We start from the raw sequence: 13,969 nt of genomic DNA, 5'->3' as shown, positions 1-13,969 counted from the left end.
TGCAGACAGATGCACCACCTTAGGCCACAAAGCCCCACAATCTTCGAGTTCTCAAGAAATTCTCAATTACCCTGAGAATTGAGGAAGAAACTTGTTCTCAGAGGAAGAAAACATTTCAAGGAAACTGAAGGTAGATTTTGGCATGGTAATAATGTAACTCTCCAAAGTGGATCATATTCCTTTGAGTCACATGAATCCTTGTTTTTAAACCCACAGTTAACTCTTTTCGCTCTGGTGGGCGGAGGCGACATGAGCTCCCCCCAAAAAACCTCTCAGCCAGATGTAAGGGATATACTTAAACCCACATATAGAGTATGTACAGGACTTTTCTTGCCCATGGCAGCCATTTTTTTGCTGGGACCTTTGGAACTTTTATCAAAACAGGAGTGGGCACCTCATTTTTTTTTTAAACTGAAAAAGTACTGCACACAGTATACATACATAGACACATAGATCATTCACAATGGATATATACAACCCACACAAAGACAGCGTCCACACAGAACCATAGAATCGTCGAGTTGGAAGGGATCCCAAGGGTCATCTAGTCCAACCCCCTGCAAGGCAGCACATGGCAGCATTGTCAACCATTTTCCCGGCTCGTATTCCCCCCCCCCTCATTCAATCTGGATGACCCTTTCAGTGGATAATCCGATGAAAGAAAGAACCCCTGTTCCCCACAAAGCTCATTTGCAATCCCTCCCACGGGGCTTCTGCGTTGACTGTTTTGTGATGTTTTGTCAAGGGTTAAGGGGAAAGCCCAGCTGTTTGGCAGGCTTTCCTCTTGCTTCAGCGATTGGCCAGGAGCCTCAGGGGGCGGGCCCAAGGAGGCAGCTCCAGCAGTTTGGCCACCTGTGCCTGGAGGAGCCCTCTTTTGCAATTGACAACGGCCAAGGAGCAGCAGCTGCTTTTTGCTGCTGCTCTGGAGCTGGCAACAAAGTATGTGCGTGCATGTTTGTGTGTGTGTGTAAGTATAACTCTGGGGGCATGTTGCCTCCGGCCTTTGCCCTGCCCCAGCAGAGGAAGCGACTGAATCTCCCAAGGATTTTTGACAGCCAAGGAGTTTCCTCCTGGTACCCCAGGCGCAGTTTTTCAACACGGGACATGGAGCAAGGCAACTTGAGGTAAATAGTCACTGCGGCAAAATGCTCTCCCATGCTGTCAGTTCAGTGGTGAAGCTGTCTGTCTGTCTGTCTCCCTCTCTCCCTTGGTCTTTCGCTTTTTGGCTCTGAAGAGTCATAACTTTCCCCGAGGAGCGCCTGACACTCACATGATGATGACCTGGCAATCCTGTTTTCACTTCATCGACTTGACCTGCCTGAACAGAAAAACGGTGTCTGTGTGGGTCTGGTTATGTGCCCCATTCCGAGGCCGTTCTCTCCTAGGAGACGTTACTGGCTTGGGTGCATGGCAAGGGAAGACTTCTCTGCTTGTACAAAGGTTTCATAGCCATTCTAAACTGTTGCAGGAGCTCCTGCTGCCGTTGCTGCTCTTCCTTGTCTTTTGCTACAGGAGCACTGTGTGTGTGTGTGTATTATGTGATTATGGAAGTCCTTGGGTTGCGTCTTGCTTGTTTTGTGATGCAGGAAAGATTGAGTAACATGCACACAGCTCCCTTCCAGCCTCTTGGGGTGGTGGGCGCTGAGCAGGTGGGCCCTTTTGTAAGGGACCGGCAAACTGTGTGGGCGAGATCCCCAGCGGGATCCGCACTGGAGGTGTGGTCCTGATCCGTGCACATGGCACAAAAGAAGTCAGTGGCGGCATCAAACATACAGACACAGTTCAATCCACGCTGGTTGGCCCCTGCTCTTTGAGGCCATAGAATCATAGAACTGTAGTGTGGAAGGGATACCCAAGGGTCATGTAGTCCAGCCCCTTTGCAATGCAGGAGTCACAGCTAAAGAATCCCTAACAGATGACCCTCCAGCCTCTGTAAAAAAAAACCCAGAGAGATTCGACCACCTTCCAAGGTTGTCCATTCCACTGTCAAACCACTCTTGTTGAAATGGCCAGGGTCCACTGTGTTGGCAGGTGCTGTGTTTCAGTCTAAAAATTCAGATACTTATTTCTCATATTTTACCGTAATTCGCAGCCCGTCCTGTCTCCAGGCCTCTGGGTCTATTGTACCCCAAAATAACACATGGCATAACTATGAGCTCTCTTGAGTTTCGGGCCATCCATATGGAAAACGTTGAGTCATGGGCGGGGAAAATATGGAAACCCAGAGTGCTATTCATCGCTAGCCCTGCTCAGAGTAGACCTGTTGAAGTTAATGGATGTGACTGAGTTAGGATCCCTAATTTGATTAGGTCTACTTAGAGTAGGTCTTGGCTGACTACAACCCCAGATTTAGTGTCTGAATTGAAGAATGGATGATTAGAAGTATTGCCCCCCCCCCCAATAGATGCAAATATCTGGCTATAGTTATGTCTGTACTTTCTGTATCTTCTCACTTATTGAGAGAGATGGCTGAGCTTGCCCCCACTTGCTGAGGGCCAAAATAATTTGGTTCATTTCCTGAGGCTTGGAAGACAAGCCTCTCTCCCCGAAACACCCTCCTCCCCTTCCCTTAAGGCCTTACCTGGTCAGGTGGGCAAGGTGACCTGCTCAGTCTGCTCTCCAGGTGCTAACTATTGATGGGCAGGATCAAGGCCCCTGCTCCTTTATCTTGGGTTGGAGAGAAGTTCTAATAAAGGACTCCTTCAAATACAGGACAGTCATCTTGAAAGTCCTTGAAATATGGGGGGATGGAGAGAGTCCCCTACGAAGAAAATGTGTTTGGGACTTTTTATTTCCGATAAAAAGGTGAGAAAGAGGTGATTAAGGTACAAGTTTATAAAAGGGACATGGGTGGTGCTGTGGGTTAAACCACAGAGCCTAGGGCTTGCTGATCAGAAGGTTGGCGGTTCGAATCCCTGCGACGGGGTGAGCTACCATTGCTCGGTCCCAGCTCCTGCCAACCTAGCAGTTCGAAAGCACGTCAAAGTGCAAGTAGATAAATAGGTACCGCTCTGGCGGGAAGGTAAATGGAGGAGAGAGCTATCCATAGCTATGCTCTGCCTCCAAGGTCAGAGGCAGCAATGCTTCTGGATACCAGTTGCTGGAAACTGCAGGAGGGGAGAGTGCCACTCTTGTGCTTGGCTCGGGCTTGTTGCTCTCCATGCATGTTGCTGCTACTCCTGCCATTGCTCTGTGCCCTTTAGAGGACAGGGGGGAGAGTGTTAGGAACAGGACGGGTCTTGAATATTGGAGATTGTTGGTGATGAGAGAATCCGTGAATTCTCCTCTGGCTCGGATTTCAACCTGAGCCGGGGAAGAACCTTCAGACTTTGAAAGCTCTCCCCTGCTTTAAAATTGGGATTTTTAAGAAGCCCCAGAATTATTTCCCCAGGCTGGCTTGGAAGAGCTTCACCTACATCTATACTTCCTGGCTTTGGGAGATATGCCTTTCCCTGGCTTCTGGTTAGCTGAGGAACCACTGTGCATTGTGGGGTATTCCTGGAAAGATTCCCCAGTGTGCAGTCGGCTCCTGTGGAGCGCTGGCCTAGTCTGTTGGGCCTCTTTACTGCCCTGCCTAGTTGAGATGGGGCTGCCCACTTCCTCGGGGCTTGGCTTTGGAGGGGCAGAGCAAGTGAGTGGTGGCGGTGGGGCACCTGCCTCCTATGGAAACTTGGCTGCTGTTGCTGGTCTTTCCTTAAAGATCCCCCCCAATACATTTCAAAGGAAGCTCTTATTGGGAAAAGCATTGTAGTGGCTGCAGTAGGTGACATTGCCTCTGGAGGAGATAATGGACTGTGGTGGTTTAGTGCCGGACTGGGACCTAGGAGACCAAATCCCTGCCTGGCCATGAAGCTCCGACCGGTTACTGCCTCTCAGTCTAATCTACATCACAGGGTTGTTGTGAAATGAGGAGAGGAAGCTGCATATGTCACCTTGAGCTTCTTGGAGGAAAAGAATTAGCTAGGAATGCAATAAATAAACAAAGGAGTAAGAATTGATTCCAATATAAATAGGATTAAATGTCTTCCCTCTCCCCATTATATTTCTCCTAATCTCTTTAGTGCTACATAATCCGTATTAACCATTTTCCGTTGCAATTCCTTGTCGCTGAAGTTTGGACATATCATTCTGGAGGGTTGGATGAGGGCACCCATTGCCTGTTCTTTGTGGCAGTCAGAGGCATTGGTGGCCAGGGCCCAAATCCACCTCTCCTTTCTGTGGAAAGGGTGCTAGGGGTCACCAGAGTGAGTTCTGGATTGGAGCTCCTTTATTTCTTGAACGGACTAAGTCCTGGCACGTGTGAATCGGTAAAGATGATAACAATGCCCGCTCTTCCTCACCAGCGAGGGACCACTGCGAGGCCCTGCACATTTCAGTATTTGTAGGAAAGCCAACTGGGTAACATGAGGCAACTTCTGCATCGCCCTGTGCCTTCCCTTGAGAAGCCGAGCAAACCTGGGTTCTCCCTGTGCCATTTAAAGCAAAGGAGTCCCTTCTTTCCCCCTTGAGGCAACAACTGGGGAACTGGGTTAGCAGCAAGGCAGAGATAGTACTGCAGTGCATGGAAAAAGCCCTCTCGGAGATGCGAGTTTGGAGGGCTATGTTTTGCATGGAGTAAGAATCCATTAACCTTTGCACACAGTTCCGGCGCATTCCCTGGCATTCGGAACATGGCCGTTCAGGGAGGCCACATTCCAGGAAAGTCAGGGGTCCCCCCCTCCAGCCCAGTTAATAATTGAGCTACAATGACCCTCCTTGCACCGTGTCTCCCTGAAAGTCACCTCTGTATACGCCTCACGCTTGCTGGCACTTGGGGCTCCCGAAGTTTCAAAGTAAAGGAGACCTTTGTTTCTTTGCTCGCTCTGCCCTGAGAGGGATCTCGCCAGTCTCAAGACCCCATTTGAATGTGCCTTGTTTGGCAGCGCTCCTAAAGGAGTTGATCTGATGAAATAGCTGGACGACCTGGAACTGGACAGAGTCTGGACAGAAGCAGAACTGGTAGACTTAAACTACAGGAACCCCAGTCTTTGAGTGGTGAGAGATTCTGGGATGCCTGTGATTTCCCCAGGGGTTACTTTCCTGGGAATGAAGGTCTGCGAAGACTTTGGTGTCTTTAGGAACTACGGTTTTATTTATGCACATGAACAACCTGAGCAGAGGATGGAGAGGGGTTCTTGGCATTAACCCCCCAGCATTTCTCCCCACAGCCTTCCCTTAGGTTGCCAAGGGAGCCCCAGACTCAGCTTTGGGTTCAGCGCAGAACAATATAAACCTCTGTGTCTCTGGCTTCCAGCATCAGCCAAAAAACTCTCTCTCTCTCACACACACACACACGCACACACACACACACTTGGCCTGTTGCTCCCCATCCTAGGGTGACTGGTGGGACTCAGCCAGCTGGGCAACCTCTTTCTATATGTAAATGGAGGTACTTAAACTGGCCAGCTAAAGGACTGGTTTTGCTGGTTTCCTCTTGCATTTTCTACCCTCACCCACACAGAAGCATAGGTTTTTGGAAGGGATCCCTGGGTGTTATCCAGACTGACCCCCCCACACCTATAACAGAACATAGATCTAGGTTAAATGTGGGGTGGGGGACTTGATAATGACATAATCTCTGCAGCTCCCTGCAGAGATTATTTCATTGCCAAGTTCTCCACACACACACGCACACCAGTTTTAGGATCCAGATTTGGGATGATTCAAGATAAGGCTCTCCCATAACCCCCTGTCCAGTGGCTGTGCTGTTGGAGGCTGATGGGAGTTGGTAGCCTCAAACATCGGTGGGGGGGGGGCAGATTGGGGAAACGTCGATGGCGGACATGGAGGCATGGATGAGAGAAAGATGGAATGAGACTGAATGTCTTGACACGCATTGGGGAAAGGCCAGGTCTTGCCAATCTTTCTTCCCAGAATCCTCTCTGCCTAAAGGATGGAGGTCATAGAATCATAGAATTCTACAGTTGGAAAGGGACCCAAAGGCCCCCGTGAGGCAGCAATCACAAATGTGTCCTGAGAAAAATGCCACCATTTGGATGAGTTGAGAACGGCCTTTGGGGCTGCCGCGTGGGCTCCTTTTCCTTTTGGAGTGATGGCGACCGGAGTGTAGCATTGGAGTTGTGAAAGCAGAATGGCTTTCCAATTCCTTGAACTGCCTCTCTGGCGTCCTCTCCAGCTACTGCCACCGACTGTTGTGTCAGCTGCTGGTTGGTTGGCACATGGGCAGGTCTGTCCCATCTGTTTGCTTCCGTGGGGGGGGGGGAACGGGGAGGGGGCGACGGTTCTTTCCTGCTCATTTGCTGATCATAGAAGCTCAGCTATGAGCCCGGAGATAATCCCTCCATTCCGAACGAACCAGCTTTGCATGGGAAACTGGAGAAGATTCTGTTCTGCTCAGTGTCCCTCATTTTGGAGTGAGCCCAGGCCTGGTTTATCTTGGCCGAGCACTTAATAAGTGACATATTACCCTGCCAGCGTGTGCCCGGGAACATTTACGGAGCGTACAGCAACGGCACTGTTTGACTATCCATTTTAACGGTTGCTTATCAGGAAACGGCACTTGTCATCTGGTGCCAGAAGCGGTCTTGTACACACTTCCACAGATCTGTAACATCGAAGAGAGTGACTCAGTTGCTTCCCCTCCGCCCCCCAAAAAGAGACAGAAAATGAGGAATAAATAAATCCTTCTTCTGGTTTTCTGAAGATAACATTCCCATTGCCATGCCAGGAACAAAACGTAGTATTGGGTTGGATCATTTCCCCACAACATTGGGGAATAATTTAATAACAATTTAAGGTGTTTCTGTTAGAAATGGGCGTCCTCTTTTGAGACATACGTTACGTTTGGGGAAAGGGGCTTCCAGTCTCTGCTCGTCTCCTTCCCTCAACCTGCTCCATTAATCTGCTTTCCGCTTGCTGAGATAAACGGCAGGAAATCCCTAGAGGCCACCTTAACCGAACCTCTGAGCTGTACAGGAAAAACATCCTGGATGAAGCTGTGGAGTCTCTGCTCGCAATTAAGCCAGTTGGGTTCTGCATTTTATCCAGATCCAGATGTTCTCTCCGTTGACGAAACCTCTGGTGCACGTAGGAGGCACCAGCCGAAACATAATACTCATGTGAACTTTGGAAAGAAGCTCTCCCTGCATCAGGAGGGCATGTAGAAGGAAGGCTTGGTAATTTTGCCCCGGGGCAAGCAGCCCACTTCCTACCTTGGACTGGGGGCAGCTGTGGTTGGCCTCCTCTCCTGCCCAAAGTGAATTGGCAGGCCTGAGCTGGGGTACCCGATCCCTATTCAAATGCAGCCTTTAACATTATCTGTTCTGCGTGCATGTTAATGGAGACATCCGTCACTAGACATTAAAGGTGGTGGAACCTCCTTCATTGGAGGTTTTTAAAGAGGTTGGAAAACCATCTGTCAGGAAGTTGTTGTTTGTTTATTCATTTATCCACCCCACCTTCTCCCCAGACTGGGGTTGAAAGTGGCTTACACAAGTTGAAAACTCGTGCAGATAAAATACAGAAAGCTGGAAAAAAAGATAATTAAAAAAATAATTAAACTATAACACCCTGGAGTACTGTGTCCAGTTCTGGGCACCACAGTTCAAGAAGGATACTGACAAGCTGGAACGTGTCCAGAGGAGGGCAACCAAAATGGTCAAAGGCCTGGAAACGATGCCTTATGAGGAACGGCTTAGGGAGCTGGGCATGTTTAGCCTGGAGAAGAGAAGGTTAAGGGGTGATATGATAGCCATGTTCAAATATATTAAAGGATGCCATATAGAGGAGGGAGAAAGGTTGTTTTCTGCTGCTGCAGAGAAGCAGACACGGAGCAATGGATTCAAACTACAAGAAAGAAGATTCCACCTAAACCAGGGGTCCCCAGACTTACCGGGCTTCGGGCCGGAGGGCAGGGGAGTGCGCGCGCAGCGGGCCGGAGGGCGGGGGAGTGCGCGCCCGTGCGCATGCGCACACGCACACGGTCGGGAAAAAAATCACCGAAAATCGCTTGTGCGCATGCGTATGGGCCTCCCCCGACCCGGAAGTGCATTGGAAATGACCTCTTCTGGGGTCATACGCATGCGCACAAAGGATTTTCGGCGATTTTTTGCCGATTTTGAAGATCGTCGCCGCGCCGCACGCCGTAAAAGCGGGCGGCGGCAGCGGGCGGCGGGGGTCGTCGCGGGCCGGATTGGGAGGCCAATTGGGCCGCATCCGGCCCGGGGGCCGTAGTCTGGGGACCCCTGACCTAAACATTAGGAAGAACTTCCTGACAGTAAGAGCTGTTTGGCAGTGGAATTTGCTGCCAAGGAGTGTGGTGGAGTCTCCTTCTTTGGAGGTCTTTAAGCAGAGGCTTGACAGCCATCTGTCAGGAATGCTTTGATGGTGTTTCCTACTTGGCAGGGGGTTGGACTGGATGGCCCTTGTGGTCTCTTCCAACTCTATGATTCTATGAAGTATAAAAAACTATTATTTAGCTGTGATTCCAGCATCAAACGGGGTTGGGCTAGAGAACTCCTGGGGTCCCGGAGAATTTTTTGTTTTTTTGCATTTATATACCACCTGTTTCTCCAAGGAGTTTGAGGTGGCATACATACACATGGTCTCCCCTCCTTGTTTTGTTGTTGTTGTTTAGTCGTGTCCGACTCTTCATTACCCCATGGACCAGAGCACGCCAGGCCTTCCTTGTTTAATCCCCACAATAACCCTGTGAGGTAGGTTAGGCTGAGAGAAGATAGTGACTAGCCCCCAAAGCTGCATGCAGTGAGCTTCATGGCCGAGTGGGGATTTGAACCCTAGTCTTCCCCCCCACGTTTCAGGGCTCCCCCACACTTCTGCTCGTCCTGCCAAAAAAACCGCTCAGCCCTATGCCTAGAAAATGCAAGAGAAGTAGTGGGAGTGTGGAGCCACTGGCTCATAAGTTGACCCTTCCCTCCCTCCATACTCAGGTCTGGTACATCTTTTTTTAAAAAAAGAAAGGTTGCTGTCTGTTGAAAGGTTGGTTTTGAGAGCTCTGCAGCTGCCCCCCTCACCCCAGCCGCCTGCTTTTCCTCTTCGCCTGCGGAAGCGAACTTTGTCACAGAGAGACTGCTGTCTTGCTTCGTTCAACTCTGCGTCCTATTTGAAAGGGGGGCAGTGACAGGAACAGCGCTTTAAGGCTCTGTGGCTTCCTCTCCTTGGAGTTTCCCTGACCTTTTGTGCTACAGGTCCCCCTCTTGCTCTTTGGACATCTGAACCTTGGGAGGTGTCTGGAATTCATTCTCTCTCTCTCTCTCTCTCCACGCCCCTTCTAACCCAGACTGCGTGGCGAGAATCCTAGGAGTAGAACAATCAACAAACGCAGCAAGTTATTCAGGTTGAACTTAATTAACCCATATGTGGGATAATTTATTTTATTTATTGCATCCCTCCTTTTCCACCCCCCTCCAAGGAGCTCGAGGTGTCTTGCATTGCCCTCCACCTCCTTAATTACCCCCCCCCCCCACAACAACAACAACCCTGCGAGGTAAGCTAGGCTGAGAGGCATTGGCTAGCCCAAGGTGAGCCAAGGGGGAATTTGAACCCTGGTCTCCCAGGTCCTAGCCAATACTACAGCATCCTGGCTCTCTTAAATCATGTGTCCTGGTACCCACTTTTTTTGAGGACCAGGTAAAGAAGATTTCAGTCTGCCTGCTGGCGTTCTGATTTCAGGGTTTTATCTGCTGCTGCTTTTAATACTTTAGCTTAAGTTTATATTCTCTTTGTCTATCACCATTGCATTACTATTGTCTTTGATGCTTTAATGTTTTCCTGTTTTTGCAGAGGAAATGTTCTGACTGGATCTTGAAAGATATCTTTCTTCCTGTCTCCCATAATCTGACATGATGTTACTTTTACCCCCACAATGAAATTCAGAGAGGGGGCAGGAAAAATCCCGGGTGTACTCATGTTTCGTCACTCTTAAAAAAATTTTTTTTTAAAGGAATCTACTGTGAAACTGCTTTGAACAATTTTTATTTTTTTTAAGGAGAGATGGTAAACTCTGGAATGTTTAACAACAGAATTCACTTCCACAGGAGGCAATGATGACCAACAAGCTAGATGGCTTGAAAGTAGGATTAGACAACTCCAGGGAGGCGAGTAAAGCTATTGAAGTCTACTAGCCGCAATGGCTATGCTCCCGTTCCATGCTCAGAAGCAGCAAGGCTTCTGAAGGCCAGTTGCCACAGGAGGGGGAGAGTGTTTTTGTGCTCAAATCCTGCTTGCGGGTTTTCCATTGGGGGTATCTGGTTGGCCACTGTGAGAACAGGATGCTGGACTAGATGGGCCACTGGCCTGATCCAGCAAGGCTCCTCTTATTTATTTTTATTTTTTGTAAGTTGTTTTGAGTTTCCTTCTGAGGGGAAGAGGTAAAAGTAAAGGGACCCCTGACCATTAGGTCCAGTCGTGACCGACTCTGCGGTTGTGGCACTCATCTCGCTTTAATGGCCAAGGGAGCCGACGTACAGCTTCCGGGTCTTGTGGCCAGCATGACAAAGCCGCTTCTGGCGAACCAGAGCAGCACATGGAAACGCCGTTTACCTTCCCGTCATAGCGGTACCTATTTATCTACTTGCACTTTGACGTGGTTGGCAGGAGCTGGGACCGAGCAATGGGAGCTCACCCCAGGGGAAAGCAACCAATAAATATAATAAGAATCATACCCGTGTACACAGAACATTTATGATGAATGAAAACATCATGGGAGTGTTTACATAACAATCATGAGTAAATAAATGTTCAGACCACTTCTTTATTGAAATTATCACTTGCCCGGGAGATGGGATGTGTCCGCAGCCAGGCTTTTTGGAAACCCCACCCAACAAATCGTACCCTAAAGCACATTGTTAATTTCAGACATCTTTGTTCTGAAGATTGTAATAGCACAGAACTGGAGGGGAAACTCAGAATTAGCCGTTCTGGCGAAGGAAATAGCCCAGTTGTCCAATTTCGGTGGAATGGTCGTGTTAAGAGGTGGAAGGTACATTGCAGAGCGTCGTTCTTCTATTCATTTTCGTAAGCAAAAACGTAGTAACGTTGAGGTTAATCCTGTTTTCCGTTTCCCTTCTCCCAACTGGTTCCACGAGCATTTGCAGGACACAAGGGGTTAAGGCAGGATGGAGCAGAGTAGCTTCTTTCATGAGCTGAGATGGTTCATTTCCTTGCCTTCTTCAGGATTCAGGGAGGTGCTGGTTTCTTTAAAGGCATTTCCTGTAGGCAAGTTTATATTTGGCATAGCGCTGGAAGCGGAAGAGGGCTGGGACCAAAGTGGCGGGCTTGGAACAGAGCGAACCAGATTTTCCTTAATGTCACCACAGATTCCCTCAAAGAAATCTGCACTCCTTGACTTGTGTCAATTCCCTCGTGGAAGGAAGAAAGTCGTGCAAACTGTCCCTATGTGGATACATTATAAACTGCTTCTGTTTTTTTTTTTCTTCTTTTTAATTGGGCTAACAACAACAGAAATACGCATCAGGCTGGTACAATAAAAATAGGCTGAGTATACTTTTAAACATAGTATGGAATAAAACCCATTACCTTTCATGGGTGGGATGCGTATTAAAGGGGAATAATATCATATATTATTGAATCCACCAAATCTATTGATAAGCAGAGGGAGGTGACAAACCGTGTCACCTACTGCCTTAAAACTACAGCATCCACTGTGCCTCAGGCAGGTTACAAAATGACCAGGTAGACAAAGAAAACATAAACATGTCTAAAAACTTGCGATGAGAAAATGGGAAGCGGTAGGCTCCCTCAGAAGGTGGTGGACTCTCCTTCATGGGAGATTTTTAAGCAGAGGCTGGGTGGTCATCTTTAGCTGTGATTCCTTCATTGAAGGAGATTGGGCTCAATGACTCCTGTGGCCCCTTCCAACAGCAGGATTCCACGATTTCCTTGTGTGAGACGTCGAAATGCCCGAACTTACAACTGTGTTGCTTTCTGTTATTGTGACTTTTTCACATCGGAAGAAGCAAGTTACGAAACCGGGCTTATCCAAACACATCTTGTTAGAAGATAGTATTTCATCTCACACAGGCAGTTTTCCTGACCCCTTGTCAATGGCTTCCATTGTTTCATTTTTGGCTTTGTTTCTTGTAGGTGAGGAGAGGTGAAATCTGGTATAAACACACACACACACACACACACACACACACACACACACACACGGCCTTGGAGATGCGAGAATTCTGGACAAATTTATTTGGGTTTGAGATCTGGCTAGCAGAGGAGAAGTGAGAAGTGAAGTGCCTTAATTTTGTGCCCCTCTGTTTTGGATAATAACCCTTGGCAAAACATGTTTTCTAATATTCTCCCAGTGCTGTGCTTTCTGCCTTTGAGAAAATGGAAAAGGGGTGGGGATCGAGGATCAAGAGGAAACAATTCTGGGGGCACCTCTCTCCCATTCTGGCCCCTTGGGCCAAGGGACCTGCAAGGTCAGCACATCCTGGGATAGTTTTTAGGTAAGCCAAAGATGGAGCAGCAAAGAGCCCAAAGGAAGAGAGATGGACTACGTTATAGTTGGCTAGCGAGATTGATGGGTGATAGAAAATAGATGGGTGATAGAAAAGAAACCCAAACACTCCATGATACCCAAATTTTGCAATTTGCCCTCGGGAAACAATCTTGTGTATCTGAAGTTGATACATAGGAAATAAAGTCCTACCAAACATTGCAGAAATGTTCCGGATCTTCTCTGCCTTAAGAAACCACTAATTTGTGGGTTATTTTCTCAGTGATAGCCAGAGCTCACACATTTTTTGTCCTGCAGAGAAAGAGATGCATGCTGTGTAATGTCTTCCATTTTTGAGCTGTACAGGTTTGTGTTGCTGCTGGCATCCAGGTGAGGTATATTGCAGGGGGTTGGTCTAGATGACACTTGGGTCCCTTTCAACCTTAGAAGTATAGGATTCATTAAATAAATAAATAAAATTTAAAAAATTGTCTAGTAGTACCTTAGAGGCTAAATAAGTTTGTTCTGGGTATAAGCTTCTGTGTGCATGCACACTTCTTCAGAACTTCTTCTACCCAGAACAAACTTAATTTTGTCCCTTCAAACTCTACATTTTTATTTTTCTACGATCCGCAGGAGGCTTTTAAACAGAAGCCATCTAGTCCAAGCCCCTGCAATGCAGCAACCACAGCCAAAGAATCCTTGACGGATGGAAACCCAACCTCCTTTTAAAAACCCCCAGCAAAAGAGAGTCTACCACCATAATAATATTGACTAGTCAGATAATGAGGGTCTAAATATTGCCAGGTTTCTTGTGGTGCATTCTGGGTAAGAGAAAAGTTATAGAATAAGCTGAGTGTGATGGGAGTTTCAGTCCAGATATGTCTTCACCCGATTTCATATTTTTTTCTTCAAAAATTCCTGTGTTCACTTGTTCAACTTCAGTTTTGATAAGAAGCCATTTCCTCCCTTATTCGTATTCCTGCATTGCAGAGGGTTGGACTAGATGAGCCTTGGGGGATCTATGAAAGAAAGAAGGGAACCTTCAGAGCAGAATCTTGCTTCTGGCAAGGTGGCCTGCAGCTGTTGATCTTCAGGTCCCCTGGAAAGCTCCTCAGATTTGCCACAGCCTTTCCACGTGGTTACCTGACCAGAAGCAACCTCTCATTCATGTGAACCTGAAAATCCCACTTAAGTTGGGGTTATGGGGTGGGTGAGCATTTCACTAAACAACCATAGGAATTTGGTGCTTAACCTCTGGAGGTCACACCTGAAAGCAGTGACCCTGTAGCCAACTCCTACGGAAAAGGGATTAAAAACTTTCTCTAGAGTCAACTGAACTTCGTGTCATGATGGGGGAGGGCAAAGGAAGCTGGTATTGCAGTCTCTTCACCCCTGGCTGCTTTTTTCCCACCCCCTCTGGGGAATTTTTTTTAAAGCTTTCCAGCTTATTTAAGATGCCTATTCCACCTGTTCCACTGGTACTGTGAGTTT

General features: G+C 48.0%; 1 protein-coding gene across 2 annotated transcripts in view; it reads left to right on the top strand.

Annotated features, from left to right (window-relative positions):
• The window catches only part of STARD8 (StAR related lipid transfer domain containing 8), a 72,892-nt gene that overhangs the window by 25,879 nt on the left and 33,044 nt on the right, over nt 1-13,969 (top strand). The window contains exon 1 of one of the 2 annotated variants that reach the window (XM_088671806.1): nt 870-1,124. The exons of the other annotated variant lie outside the window; for it this stretch is intronic. The gene's annotated coding sequence lies outside the window, so the exon portion shown is untranslated. Of the gene's footprint in view, nt 1-869; nt 1,125-13,969 lie in introns of those variants that run through there. 2 annotated transcript variants of the gene reach the window in all.

The sequence above is a fragment of the Zootoca vivipara genome, chromosome 6 (genome assembly GCF_965207765.1).
Source record: "Zootoca vivipara chromosome 6, rZooViv2.hap1.1, whole genome shotgun sequence".
Lineage (NCBI taxonomy): Eukaryota > Metazoa > Chordata > Lepidosauria > Squamata > Lacertidae > Zootoca > Zootoca vivipara.
The sequence above is the reverse complement of the archived record's forward strand: the minus strand, read 5'-3'. Positions and strand labels throughout refer to the sequence as shown.